Consider the following 15006-nt stretch of genomic DNA (forward strand, 5'->3'; position numbering starts at 1 on the left):
CATTATTTAAGATCAGAGGGAGAAACTGTGACCTCTGCCACAACTTTCAGCATCCTTTACCTGTTGAAGGATTATGGAAGTTGCAGTAGAAAAATATCTGGATGGCTACAGTTATCCCTTGTTATTTCAAACATGCATAATTGTTGTCATTCTTGTGTCCCTTCAAGTCATTTCCAGCTTATGGTAACCCTAAGGCAAATGTATCGAAGTATTTCCTTGGCAAGATTTCTTCAGAGAAGTTTGCCATTGCTTTTCTCTGTGACTGAGAGAGTGTGAGTTGCTAAAACTCATCTAGCGGATTTCATGACTGAGCTGGGAATTAGTGGAGCATTTAACCCATGTGGTGTTTTAGATTTAAACTCCCTGAAACTCCAGTTGGATGTACAGGTTTGCGGCAGTTGAATCCCAAAACATCTGGAGGACCCCATCTCTGTCACCATTGATTTGGGGATATGTTTATCCTCTTTGTCTTTTAGATATTTGATTAAAATGTTCCAGTTTGGGTTCAAAAAAAATCTGTGAGCCATGTGCAACATAAGAGAACACTTGAAGACTTCAGGAAGGATCTTAGCATGAAGACAAACCAGCAATTGCAGTGGCATTTCAGTCAGTATCTCAGGTGTTGCAAGGTTTTCCTAGAGACAAATTTTAGAAACTGTTGGGAGGATCTCTTCTCTGATGTGGGATAGGCTTCTAACACCTGCATTGCTTTCAGCTGTGTTTGAGGGTGTTGGTTTTTTCAGATTGAAGACAGACATCTCTCTTTCTCTACCCCCCCCCCCCCTTTCACGGGCTTTGCTTGTATCTTTTCAACAGGAATTTGGCAAAGAGTGGGAGTGGTGTGGAAGTGCCTAGTCAGAAGGAGTGAATAAATGCTGACAGCTACTATATGTGCGTCCTGTTCAAGGCAAAACATTCTTTCTCATCATCAGCAAGGAAAGGAGCAGGATTTGGAAGAGGACTATAGTGTCCCTTTAGCAAAACATTTCTCTATAATGTATGCAAGTGTGTGGCAAACAGGAGGCAGGCGGCTGGGATAAGAGGCAGCAACAACTTTGCAGAACGTCCTGTAAAGTTTTGTTTAAATCGGACTTTGAACTGTGCTTTCCTGCTCCCTCCCTCCCTCGTGAACTAATAGAAGAGTAAAAGTGATCTTTGTATTCCATGTTTGGATGTGACATTAGAGGCACCAACCCAGAAGTGCTGCTGGTTAAGCACTTGCTCTCAGAACGTACCTGGGGTAAGTCTATTTATGATGGCTTACCTGAAGCCTGTAGAAAGGAAGATTAAAAAGACGGAAGGAGGTACTTGTATGTGTGTGTGTGTGTGTGTGTGTGTGTGTGAGAGAGAGAGAGAGAGAGAGAGAGAGAGAGAGAGAAGCATTACAGTGTTTTTCGCTTTCTTATTTCTCAACTAAATTATTACAAACTTAGTACCATGCCAATTGGAAGATTTACACCATTTGCCTTTCTGAGAACAGCAACAAGAGAAGAAAATTAGCTCCTGAATTTTGCATAGATTTGTGGCACTTTGCCTGCACTGAGCACACCTCCTGGAAGTAAATCTCATTAAACTCGGAGCGGGGCATACTTTTCATTGAAAATGTACAGATTAGTCTGCAAGTATACATGCTATTTTTCTTTGCCTGAAATGTTTTTCACTTTATCATATCATTTACATGTTGTTTGTTGCCTGTTATAAAAATTTAGTCATTTCTTTCCATGTATTTTGTGTTCTCTATAGCTTTTCTGATACAAATTAAAGAGTGAGGAAAATTGCTTTCACTTCTGAACTTAAGAACATGTTACAGTAGAGTCTCAGTTATCCAACACTCACTTATCCAATGTTCTGGATTATCCAATGCATTTTTGCAGTCAATGTTTTCAATGCATTGTGATATTTTGGTGCTAAATTCGTAAATACAGTAATTATTACATAGCATTAATGTGTAATGAACTACTTTTTCTGTCAAATTTGTTGTATAACATGATGTTTTGGTGCTTAATTTGTAAAATCATAACCTATTTTGATGTTTAATAAGCTTTTCCTTAATCTCTCCTTATTATCCAACATATTTGCTTATCCAATGTTTATGTTGGATAAATGAGAGTCTACTTTACTTATGTAGAATATGGCTACTACATAAATAAGCTTTTAAATAATATATTGGTTTGATTTAAATAGGTCTCAGTATTTTAATACTTCTTTCATGCAATGGAACTCTCTGCCCCGGAGTGTGGTGGAGGCTCCTTCTTTGGAGGCTTTTAAGCAGAGGCTGGATGGCCATCTGTCGGGGGTGCTTTGAATGAGATTTTCCTGCTTCTTGCAGGGGGTTGGACTGGATGGCCCATGAAGTCTCTTCCAACTCTACGATTCTATGATTCTATATGCTTTATTTGAAATAGTTCATTATTATCAACTCTATAGACTTTATTAGAATGATATCTTCATCAATAAAGGGGCTATATTCCATAATGCAAATTTATAGCAACCTTCAGGTAGAGAATATATGTCAACTGGTATTATTTCTACTGGTATATGTTTCATTAATATTAAAGAATTCATTTAAAATGGCAAATAAGATAGTAAATGATTTTTTAAAAAGCTAATTGCACTTTTGTTAAGTTAGATGAAATAAACGTCATTTATAAATATATTACCTTATTAAGTAACCATCAGTTAGTCCTTGGATTGTCTGGACTGGGGATAGACTAAAGGTAGCATCTACTTAGGTAACTTTCGGAGGTTTACAGTAAGTTGGCAAGAGGGTTTGACTTGTTATTTACAGATAGCAACCATAACAAGTCCCCTTCTCCCAATTAAGTTGCTGGAATGACTGCAGCTGCTGGTGAAGGAGGAGGAGAGAAGCAGCAGTAGAGTTTTATGTGGCCTCAGTTCTGTTTCTGAAAGTAAAATCCTGAACTTAGTACATGGTCAGAGGAATCCAGTTTCTTAGCATATCCTTAGTATCCCATAGTTGACATTGTTATATCTGGTTTACTTGGGAGAATTTGAGTTTCTAGTAGTAATAGAACTTGATCCAACAAGCCTGAAATCTCCCTACATATTTTTCCTTTCTCTAACTGGAGTAAGTAATAGCTCTTGGCAGTTTTACATTAAAATGCACAAACTCAGTAGTAAGCCTGTGTCTGAATTGTCACCTGGCTGAATGCCCAAACAATGACTATTTCTAATACCATTACAAAATACCTAACCTGGGCAACATTGGGTATCTAAGCTAGCCTTCAATGATTTCTACTCGCAAAAAAGTAGCATATCAGAGACTGGAGAGTTCTTGGTTATCCTTTTTCTTGGCATTTCATTTTCTATTCTGTGTTTTATCTTTTGTCAGAGAAGCACCATCCTGCAATTAATACCTTCTCTTGCAACAGCTAGGGCATGATGACTGACTGGAGTTTGATGGTTACGGAGTAGAAGATGGTTGAGCTGAGAGCTTCATTGGTGGATGAGATGGTTTAGTTGAGAGTTTCATTGGTGGACCAGAATTGACAGTAGACCTCTTTTCCCACTATCCAGTGTGTGCACATTTCGTACAGTGTGCACATCCTGGGAAATTCAGCTCCTGCTTATAAGTTGCTACTCTATTAGTAATATCCCCCAGAGACAGCTGAGGGTGAAGAAAGAGTTCTTTGCATTCTTTTCCCAGGCATTGAGCAATCTGAATACAGCAGAGATGGATATTCTTACTTCGTCATGTTCCAAGCCATGTCTGCAAAATGAATGTAATCAAAAATTATACTCCCAATAGCAATAAACACATTCTCTGTCTTATGCTGCAGATATTCCTAGTGAATTTCAGTTGCAAGTGAATTAGTTTGAGTCTAACCATTATTGTAGGACATGGCACACTTTCATTCCCTTCATATTTTTGGAGCAGGGAAGATCCCATTCAATAGATCAGAAGGTTCTATTTTTTGAAGTTCTGTCTTATATGAACTAGCAGATTTAGATCAAAATCAAAATTTACTGTACTTTAGTCATATAGGTAAACTTTGACAGGATTAACTGGAGTATATGCTTTTGAAACCACTAAATTACAAATTCAATTACATAAACACTTAAATTCTGATTGAAAGGCAGCCTTCTTAGAGAATATTATTTTGGTGAGCAGTTAGAATAATGCAAATGTTTGGTGCTGTAATTTTTTTTTCACCACTATATGTGAAGTTAGTTGCTTTCAAAAAAAAATTCTGTTATGACTGCTTTCTTCTAAATAGCCTGCAGACTTTGAATTTTGTATAACACTACTCAAAACATGTTGAAAAGGGTTAGCTGTGAAGGCCTGGGGGAGAAAATGAGACATCTATGGAAAATACTTTTTTCCTTCTTGAAAGACTTCTTTTTTTAAAAAAAAATTAGTAAAATGGATTTTGTAATATTTTCTTTTGAAATTATGGATAAGATGTTCATGGATTCATTTCCTCCAGAAACTATTTGTACAAACTATCTAACATTTATTGTTTTCTGTAAAATTATATACATTGTTACTCAATGTAGTGGTCTGTAGACCAGACTATATTATTATTATTATTATTATTGACACAACAACATTGTATGACACAGCTAACAAGATTGATATGCTGGATTTCGTATCACAAAATCACAAGTCGAACACTTCCCGAGCGTCTAGGACTGTGTGATGTATTTTCGGATGATGCGCGCAGATCCCAGTAGGGTGGCCTTTTGCAGTTGGCAGATCGTAATTTTGTCAATGTCTATTGTTTCCAAATGCCGGCTGAGATCTTTTGGCACGGCACCGAGTGTGCTCATCACCACTGGGACCACCTGTACTGGTTTCTGCCAGTCTTTGAAATTCAATCTTGAGGTCCTGATAGCGGCTGAGTTTTTCCTGTTGTTTTTCGTCAATGCGACTGTCACCTGGGATGGCAACATCAATGATCCAAACCTTTTTCTTTTCCACAACTGTGATGTCTGGTGTGTTGTGTTCCAGAACTTTGTCAGTCGGATTCGGAAGTCCCACAGTATCTTTGCGTGCTCATTTTCCAAGACTTTTGCAGGTTTGTGATCCCACCAGTTCTTTACTGCTGGGAGGTGGTACTTGAGGCATAAGTTCGAACGAATCATTTGGGCCACATAGTTGTGCCTCTGTTTGTAGTCTGTCTGTGCGATTTTCTTACAGCAGCTGAGGATATGATCAATGGTTTCATCGGTTTCCTTGCACAGTCTGCATTTTGGGTCATCAGCTGATTTTTCGATCTTGGCCTTAATTGCATTTGTTCTGATGGCTTGCTCCTGGGCTGCAAGGATCAGGCCTTCTGTCTCCTTCTTCAGGGTCCCATTCGTGAGCCAGAGCCAGGTCTTCTCCTTGTCAGCTTTTCCTTCAATTTTGTCAAGGAACTTTCCATGCAATGTTTTGTTGTGCAATGTTTCCATGCAATGTTTTATTATTATTATTATTATTGTGTAATAATAATAATAATAATTATTATTATTATTATTATTATTATTATTATTATTTATACCCTGCTTTATCTCCCTCAAAGGGGACTCAAAGCAGCCTAACATAAAAGCATAAAAACTATTTAAAATATACGAACATTAAAACAGGATTAAATATAAACAGTATTTAAAAAATCCCAGTTAAAAACCATTAACACAGTTTCTAAGTTAAAAACCACAGTACCCTCTGAATTGATCTTAAACACCTTCATCTTTAAAAGCCTGTCTGAATAAAAAGGCTTTAGCCTGCCGCCAGAAGGACAGCAGGGAGGGGGCCGTTCTGGCTTCCATGGGAAGAAGGAAGTTCCAGAGTCAAGGGGCTGCCTCTGTAAAGGCTTGTTCTCGCATTCTCACCAACTGATAGTCTGTAGTGAATTTCAAAAAAGAAACCATCATTTGTAGTCAATGAGCACAATTCGCTTTTTTTTCATATCAGGAGCGATTTGAGAAACTGCAAGTCGCTTCTGGTGTGAGAGAATTGGCTGTCTGCAAGGATGCTGCCCAGGGGACGCCCAAATGTTTTACCATCCTGTGGGAGGCTTCTCTCATGTCCCCGCATGGGAAGCTGGAGCTGACAGATGGGAGCTCACCTCACTCCTCTGATTTGAACTGCCAACCTTTCGGTCAGCAGTCCTGCCGGGTCCAACCCATTGCACTATTGGGGGCTCCAGCTCACATCCTATCAGTGAAATTGGGATGTATGTATGTATTCATTGCCTCTTTATGCATTCCTGTGTGCTTCCTTACACTGAATTTAATTTGCCATTTTAATACTTGTTCTCTCGTACTGAATAATATTGTTTCAGGGTTCTTCAAAATCCACTTTTATTCCAAACATCATAAATAATTAGGGAGTTATCAACAATCCTGTGCCCTCGCTATTACCTCTAATTCCAGGTCATTTTTTAAAATTATTAATTATTTTTATTCAAACCTACACACAGACTAAAAAGCAAGAATATAAGAATAAGACAAAAATGCAAAAGCAAAAACATTAAACATACATTTTAATATAAAAACATGCTGCTACAAGATCTACTGAAGTCCCCTCTCCCTGGAAACTAACTATATACAGATTTACAGTAAATGCCAGGTCAATTATGAATTAGTGAGAGCAGGGACTCCATTGCATACCACTCTGTTTTGTAAGAATTATTTATTTCTCCTTTCTATTTCCTATCCTTCAACCAGTTTTTCCTGTTTGCTTCCGTGACTTCACTGTCTGTCAAGCTCACTATGCTTGAGGAATCTTTGGTGAGAGACTTCAAAAAGCTTTTGGAAGTCCCAAAGTGTCTGTTAGATGACTCCTGCCAATTGTTTGGTGACACTTTCCTTAAATAACACCAAAAGCTTAGCACGGCAGGAATTATATTTGCAGAAGCCATGCTGATTCTCCTCCTACAGAGTTCTGTACGCTTCATAGTTTTATCTTGACTAAAATTCCCCATTCATTTACCTGGGGGAGACATTAAGCTAATGGGTCTGTCTTTCCTCTTCCCCGTATTTATAAGCTGTTACATATCTAATAAGAGAAAGTAGAGGACTCTTTTTCTTTCCAGTGGGCAGGAGTTTTGGGAAGGGGTCAGCAGGAAATCGCCATGTTCCCTTCCCAGAATGCACAAAGTCACCACAATAGTGATGGTTGCCTATAGTTTGTAAAACATACTTTCCTCTCATATATGTATGTCAATGATAGGGGTACCCCTGATTCATACAGTTTGTATTGACGCTGAAATGTTCAATAGTTATTAGTTACTTGGTTTTTAATTAGACTGAATCATCAGTGGGGTACCAGTTTAGATATGCACACTTTGCAACAAGTGGGCAGAAGGTAGAGTTGAATCTGTTGTATTTCTTTGGGTGACTTGAAAGAGATCACCAAAACTCTCAGCTCTGATTCTCAACACTGACAACAATAAATTTATTCCCCCACACCCGAATTATACTGTAAAAATGAAGAAAATTTTAGACCATTAATGAATCTTGTATTCAAAACAAATTCTGAATTCTTTAATTCTAAATGTTTGTCCTTTGCACCAGGCTCAAGTTGTTGGATCTTAGTTCATAAAAAGTAGTTGGGGAATGATGGAATTGCATATGCTTTTATGTTGTGATTTTCAGTAGAGGAGGATTTCTCTGGGATTGTAGGTCTCTGTTATAGCCCAGTCCCTTCAGGAATACTTGCTGGGTATCTGATTTGATGTTAATTCAGTACTAGGGGTTTTTTTCATGTCAGGGGCGATTCGAGAAACTGCAAGTCGCTTCTGGTGTGAGAGAATTGGCCATCTGTAAGGACGTTGCACAGGGGACGGCTGGATGTTTTGATGTTTTTACCATCCTTGGTTCTCTCATGTCCCTGCATGGAGCTGGAGCTGATAGAGGGAGCTCATCTGTGCTCTCCACAGGTTGGATTCGAACTGGCAACTTTCAGGTCAGCAACCCAGCCTTCAAGTCATCAGTCCCCACTGCGCCACCGGGCACTTCTGTAAAGTGCTGGTTATTTTCCCCAATATTTTACAATGCACCGAGTTTTCTTGTTGACTGCTATTGTGCTTCTTTGCATTTGACCTTTTCCTCCTGGTTGTTTTCATGGCTTTTCTTGAAAGCAAAGTTGGGAATAATGCAGCCTTTCAACATTTGTTAGATTTCAACTCTCAGCAGTCCTAGCCAGCACAAGCAATGGTAAGGAACGCTAGGGGCTGCAGACCAACAATATGTGGAGGACTGCATGATTTCAATCCCTGTTTTGAAATGTGTAGTGTTCGTGTGTTGATTTTAGTTGTAATCATTACTCTTTGTAAGCTGACCTGGGAAATTTTGGATCCTTCAAATGTTTTTATTTATTTTTACTATCACTCCCTTAAGCCATACATAGCATAACTGATGGAACAGATTAGTAGACTTCTAGCCCAGGACATCTGAAGGGTCAAAGGCTTCTCATTGCTGGTATAAATCCTTTTCTCCTGGACATTAAGGTTACTGGGACAAACCAAAAGGGTCAGACTGTCTCATCCCAAGCTGTCTATTTTTTCAATCAGTGTGGAGGGAAGAGCTTAAAGAAACACTAACCTCAGAGTTGTTGGGAGTAAAAAAGTATCAACACTTGTATGTAGTAATTAGTGATAGGAGTTCTAGAGAGGATACCTGCCCTTTTGTTTCACCTCTCTATCTCGTTATTTGATCTATGCACTCAAACCTTTTTGCTTCCTTCTTTCCTGCAGAGGTCACTTTCCTTTCCTTCCAAAAGTTAGTTGATCTTTTCTGTCCCTTTGTCTAGAAAGGGAGATTTCATGGGGCTCCTGCTTCAGGAGGGCCAGCTTCAAGAGCTCTTCTACTAAAATATAGGAAATATTTTGTCTGTCTTCTTTTCTATCCAAGAAGTATTTCCTGAAACAATACATGTAAGTTTTATCTTTTTAACTTGATCTTCCTGCATAATTTTCTTTTCTACCGCAACCTCATATTGCATTGAGTTAGATACAGATACCTAATATTACTCCCCAAAGTCACTTGGGTATACTTTTTGCAAGAGTATACAAGTGTCTGGTCTTTGACCTTTCTTGTCTTTTCAGCCTTCAACTCAGCTGATTCCACAATCTTTCTTGCTTTCTCAGCTGACTGGTTTCTATGAAGAGTCAGGCACTGCAAAGCTTCCCATGCAGGTGGCATGAAACCAGTGCACTTTTATTGCTGCTATATCTAAAATTTCTGCTTTAACTGTAACAGAGCAAGAAAAGCAACTTTTGAGCCTAGGCTTATTTTGGTAGGTTGGGGTTGTTATACTTAAAAACCTTTCTGCCCTTTCCACACTTTGGGTATGCTGCCAATCCAACAAACCAAAATCTAGTCAGATTTAATATAGTTTCATAGAAAATAGATCACTAATCAGTGCTTTAGAACTTTATATTCTTCCTTTTATCAATCTACTTTTATTCTTACTATATTTAAAGGAATAGTTAGGTCTCTCATTCCACCATCCTTCTCTCCCCATCCCTCCCCAATGATAAATTACCTACAGAGCTAGGAACAAATAGCAGACAGCACAAGGATATTTCATTTGGAAAACTCCCTGTGTGTTGGGTATTCTTTTGTTCTGCAGTCTCAGTCTAGATGCCCCACAGTTGCAGTGGGTTTTAAGAATATCAACAAAGAGTTTTAATTCTGGAAATCAAAGTTATTGCATACTTCATGCCAAATTAGTCTATTGAATTGCAGTCCTGACACAGCTAATTGGGAATAAGACCTAGGGGAGATGGGACATCAGACGAAACATGAACAGGATTCTACTGTTTATTTGAATTTCATACCATTTATATCAATAGTAGATGTTTCAGCTTTTCAGTCTCTATCTTCCACTCCAATCATAGTTAATAAATGGGTCTTGTAGGGAGGAAAGGACCAGAAATGGGTGGAAATATTTGATTCACAAATAGCAACTTGGACATGAACTATGTGCTTCCCCAGAGGGTACATCATTACATAATTCAGCTCTCACAAAGCAGTGCATGATGTTTTTAATTTCAACATTCCACCATGGTTAATCTGGAACTGATTGATGGCTGGAATTAGGTGCCTTGGTCACTTGGCTTCTTTGCATAAACAAATGTCTTTGAGACAGTATAATTTCTGAGTAAAAGGGGAAAGGTTGCTTTGATTGAAAGTTCTAACAGCAAGTTTAGCGGCTTACTATTAGAGGCACCTTGGTGTAGTAGTTTGAGTGTTTGACTAGGATACTGGGAGACCAGAGTTTGAATCCCCACTTGGTGATAGAAACCCATTGGGTGACTTTGCATTCTTTCAACCTCAGAGTAGGACAAAGCAAACCTTTTGTAAACAAATTCTGTCTGATAAGTTCATTCTAGGATCACCATAAATCAGAACAAGCTTATTGTGCTGTCCTTTCAGGTATTCCCCTGTTTTTCTGATTAATTTAGTATACAGTGTGTTCGTTCTGTATGACAATGCCAATTATGTTCTAAATTGTCAGTGCTTTAAGTGGATTCCTGTGTGTTCCTAATACTAGAAAACACACATTATGTGATGTGATCCATAGTCCAGCTGTAAATTGGCATAGATATCAATTGGCATCAGTAGCAGTATTACAATTATACAAGGTTAAATAAGAATTCTTGGCAATGGGTTGTTTGATAAAATCCAGATTTATTTGTGAATTTCTAATAGGTCTGGAAGCTATATCTGCATGGGTTGAGAGATTATACTTGCATATCAAGTGCCTGGATAAATCTGTATCTACTATGAGAATACTTTTAAAAATTCCCCTCTTATTGAGGATAAGGAAGCATTTCTTATGTGCTGTTTTTGGAAGCTGGTTCATTGTGTGATACAGCTGAGATATGCAATAAAATATTGCAATATAGAATGCTTCTGTTCAGGATAGCAGCCGGCCAAACTCTTTCCCAACAAACTCATTTTCATTCCAGTTCTGGGTTTTGTTTCCTCTAACATTTATGGAATTGAGCATGCCTAGTCATCCCTGTGTCCTCACTTATTTTGACATTTCTGAAAATCTTTTGGTTTTCCCCCAATCTCTTAATACCCCCTCTTATACAAAGATGTAAAATTTTGGTTATGTAAACACTGTTGCTGAAAGAATTAGTTTTCTGTTATAATATGTTATAAGTGATCTACACTCATACAGTATTGCAGAGATAAAGCCTTTGAATGAAGTGATTGAGATGTGGCAACCAAAGCATTGCTCTTAGTAGCTCACATTGGAAATGGAGCAAGACAACAAAGGTTAACACACTTTTCTTCAATGCCTTGGAGACCTTGGTTGAAAGCATGATATATTTGTATCAGAAAGCATGAATATCTGGAGCCAATTTGGCTTTAGCCTCCTGCTCAGAGTATATTTTTTGGCCTTTCAAAGTAAGAAAATGTCATTTGGACTTGGAGCTGGCTGAAAAGCTTCTCTGTTTCTAGGACTACCGCTGTCCAAAGGTCAGATTATCAGATCTTCTGAGGGGTCACTGCCAGTTTTTTGAAGGCAGACAGAGAGCAGCTGGGAGAGTTGGCTACAGCTTTCAGTGAAGTGCAGAAACATTTTCCAGGATTCCTGCTAAACTCTCAGCTTAATTGTCATGGTAATATGCCCAGTTATGTGATTTATTTCTATACTGATTGGACCAAACACTCTTTTTTTCAAAGGCTATTTAAGGAGAATACATAAGGCAAACCATCAAGATTAGAGGAAAGTATTTTTGTATAGTGGCTGAAAACTAAAAGGTCTCATATCCTTTTATCGTAGATGAGAATTGGACTTTTCCAAGAGATGAACAATATAGCACTTTCCCTGGCACTATACTGGACCAGAGTTAAATTTATAGGAACAGTATTCATTGTTCAAGCTGAGGAATTAGAAGCCACTAGGTGTAGCGGAATGATATTTTCAGTAGATTGCTTTCAGTGAGTGAAGCTCTTCTATTTACATTAAAGGGAGACTCTTGATTTCTTTTGCTAATTTCAGTCCACCTAGGCATATTCCATGGAGCCTCCAGCGGCGCAGCAGGTTAAAGTGCTGAGCTTCTGAACTTGTTAACTGAAAGGCCAGTGGTTTGAATCCAGGAGCAGACTAAGCTCCCGCTGTTAGCCCCAGCTTCTGCCAACCTAGCAGTTTAAAAACATGCAAATGTGAGTAGATCGATTGGTACTGCTCTGGCAGGAAGGTAACGGAACTCCATGCAGTCATGCCGGCCACATGACCCAGGAGGCTCTTCGGCTTAGAAATGGAGATGAGCACCAACTCCCAGAGTTGGACATGACTAGACTTAATGTCAGGGAAAAACCTTTACCCTCACTTAGCCATATTCCATTATACTCCCTAGAGGTCTCCCAAACTAAATGAACAGTATTTATGGAGGCATTTGTGGGAGGGGGGAGCTGCAATGGATAAAGCTGAAAAAAGAGTCGGGTACTTTGCCTGATAAAGGGAATTTTTATACTAGCACAAAAACATGTTCAAACATCCCCAGTCATAGAGTCAGTATTACTGATCTATGTTCTCTTCCTTTTTGACAGTGAGTATATTGCCAATCAGAAAAAGTTGCTGACTGCTGTTCAAATTATGTGAAAGTTTCCTTAGCTTGGGGTAGCTGTTTATACTGCAACTTCCATAATCCCTCAGAATTTCTTCCATTGCCTAAATGGCCCCATCTACACTGGCCATTTAATCTAAACTGTGTAGGCTAAACAACAAATGTTCAAGAAAGCTATGAAAGGAAGACATTAATGTACATCAGTGTCCCGTGGTTTTCGTAATCACCATCCAGGCCTCTTAAGTGGTTCCAAAAATTCCTATGTAGTCATGTGCATAGCAAAAACATTTTCTGCAGTACTGATTTGAAACTGACTGAAATAGTCAGCATAGATGTGCCCTATGTTGGCTAGGGGGATTTTGGAAATTGTAGTTTAACGAAATATATCCTCCCCACCCATTCCCCAAAACTCTGGCTCTTCCTTTTATGTTCTGCATGTGGTATGCTCTGAAGAATCCAATTGGTCACTATGAGAAAGAGGATGCTGCACTCCCATGTGTTTTTTATTTAATCCAGGAGAGCTGTTTTCATATGCTCCTTATAGTTATAGAATCATAGAGTTGGAAGAGACAACTTCAGCTATTGAGTCCAACTCCCTGCCATGCAGGAAAAGCACAACCAAAGCACCCCTGATAGATGGCCACCCAGCCTCTGTTTAAAAGCTTCCAAAGAAAGAGACTCCATCATACTCCGAGGCAGGGAGTTCCACTGTTGAACAACTTTTACAGTCAGGAGATTTTCTTTAGAGCGTTAAGATTTGCAGAGGCCATGATGGATTGGGGCCATAACTTGGGGCCTAAATAATACCCAGCAATTCTGTGAGCAATAAATGATAAATTGTTTTCATTAAGTGGCATACCTTTTAAATGTAATATAGGATGGCGTTGGAAAAACCAGCTTCAGAGTATTAGAGATTGCTTGCTTAATTTCTCGTGTGCTAGTCACTCACTTTCCCATGCTCTTTTGGAATGACATTTCTAAATATAAATACTGAAATTTCACATAATTCAGATCTCTATTTATGGTTTAAAAGTGTATCATACATTGCTCTAATCTAGTATAATCAGGATGCTCTTTGTGTTACATATCAACTGAGCAGTCTGTAAAAGGCACAGATCTGATTACTATATAAACTTCTGGTTGAACACTGACAATATAGAAGGAAAATACACATGTCTATCTTATTAATCTATACATCCAAACACACACAAAAGCAACTTCATTTTGTCTTGGCTTCTTTAAATTCCTTGTCTTGTTTCAATATGAAGCAAAATATTGTCATTATGTCAGCATTCTGTAAATTATCTGTAGCAACATATTTGTTCCCCTAATATTGTAAGCCACTTTGAATCAAGACCTAAATAAACCCAATATAAATAAAAACAAATAATTGACTAATAAATCTATTGATAAATAAAAATAATACATAAATAATGTGCTTGGATTTTTTTACTTCTCTTGCAAAGGCTTGAATGATCTGGAACTGAGCAGCAGTCCTTTAGATTTTATTTGGGGACACCTATTGATAGGGAAGATGTTTTATTTATTTATGTATTTATTTATTTATTTTTATTACAGTATTTCTACCCTGCCCTTCTCACCCAATAAGGGGACTTAGTTACTTGAGGGGGAGCTTGGTACAAACTGGCCCTGGCTGATGTCAATTGTTGATCAGTTTTGATATTTCACATTTTTAAGAATAAGTAAACTTGCATCACTTGCTTTTTTCTGAAACCAGTGTTATGGGTGTCTCACAACCTGTGGACCTCCAAGCTGGTGGGCTATATGTTGCCAACGCTATATCAAAACGGGATTGGAATACTCTGGCATCCCTCCTACTATTACAGTTTGGGACACCCAAGGACATGGGGATGGGTATTCTTCAGGTAGTAGATGGGATCTGTTTTTTTGGCTGCCATTAAATCATGCCATTAAAACATACATTCACATTGCTCTCTTGCTAGCAACATTGGTAATTGAAGTTTTAGATGTGGCTTAGTAACTCTTTAGGATCAGACTTAAATACACCTTGCCTCTAATCCAGTACTTCTTGATGGTTCCCATGTCTACATGGAACATTCTTAAGTTGTATATACATACAGTATTTATATGGCAAGCCAATGTGATGCAGTGGTGTGCACGTTGAAATACAGCTCTGAAGACCAGGGTTTGTATTCCTGCCTGGCCATAGAAACTAGGGCTGTGCTCAGCTCCGTTTTTCAATACGTGTTCCAGATGATCTGGCTCTTTCGGCATGCTGGCTCACCCGTAACGGCATGGGCACCACCACCATTGTTTTCCAGCTGCAACAGACCACACAGCTGCCGACCATGGCTACTTTTGGTTTCATTTTAATACACATAGAGTGCAGAGAGGCAGCCACATGTGGGGTTTCCCTGTGAACCCTGCCTGTTGAGCCAATCAGAACAGAAGAAAGCCGTGACTTGTCTTTAGCCAAGCTGGGTCTATA

At 38.7% G+C, this 15006-nt stretch overlaps 1 protein-coding gene across 7 annotated transcripts in view; it reads left to right on the top strand.

The window, feature by feature from the left end:
• The window catches only part of cobll1 (cordon-bleu WH2 repeat protein like 1), a 109983-nt gene that overhangs the window by 51176 nt on the left and 43801 nt on the right, over window positions 1-15006 (top strand). Inside the window, exon 1 of one of the 7 annotated variants that reach the window (XM_008115160.3) lies at window positions 608-1240. The exons of 5 other annotated variants lie outside the window; for them this stretch is intronic. The gene's annotated coding sequence lies outside the window, so the exon portion shown is untranslated. Of the gene's footprint in view, window positions 1-607; window positions 1241-1283; window positions 1305-15006 lie in introns of those variants that run through there. One more of the 7 variants, XM_062965044.1, reaches the window with a different exon arrangement.

The sequence above is a fragment of the Anolis carolinensis genome, chromosome 1 (assembly GCF_035594765.1).
Source record: "Anolis carolinensis isolate JA03-04 chromosome 1, rAnoCar3.1.pri, whole genome shotgun sequence".
NCBI lineage: Eukaryota > Metazoa > Chordata > Lepidosauria > Squamata > Dactyloidae > Anolis > Anolis carolinensis.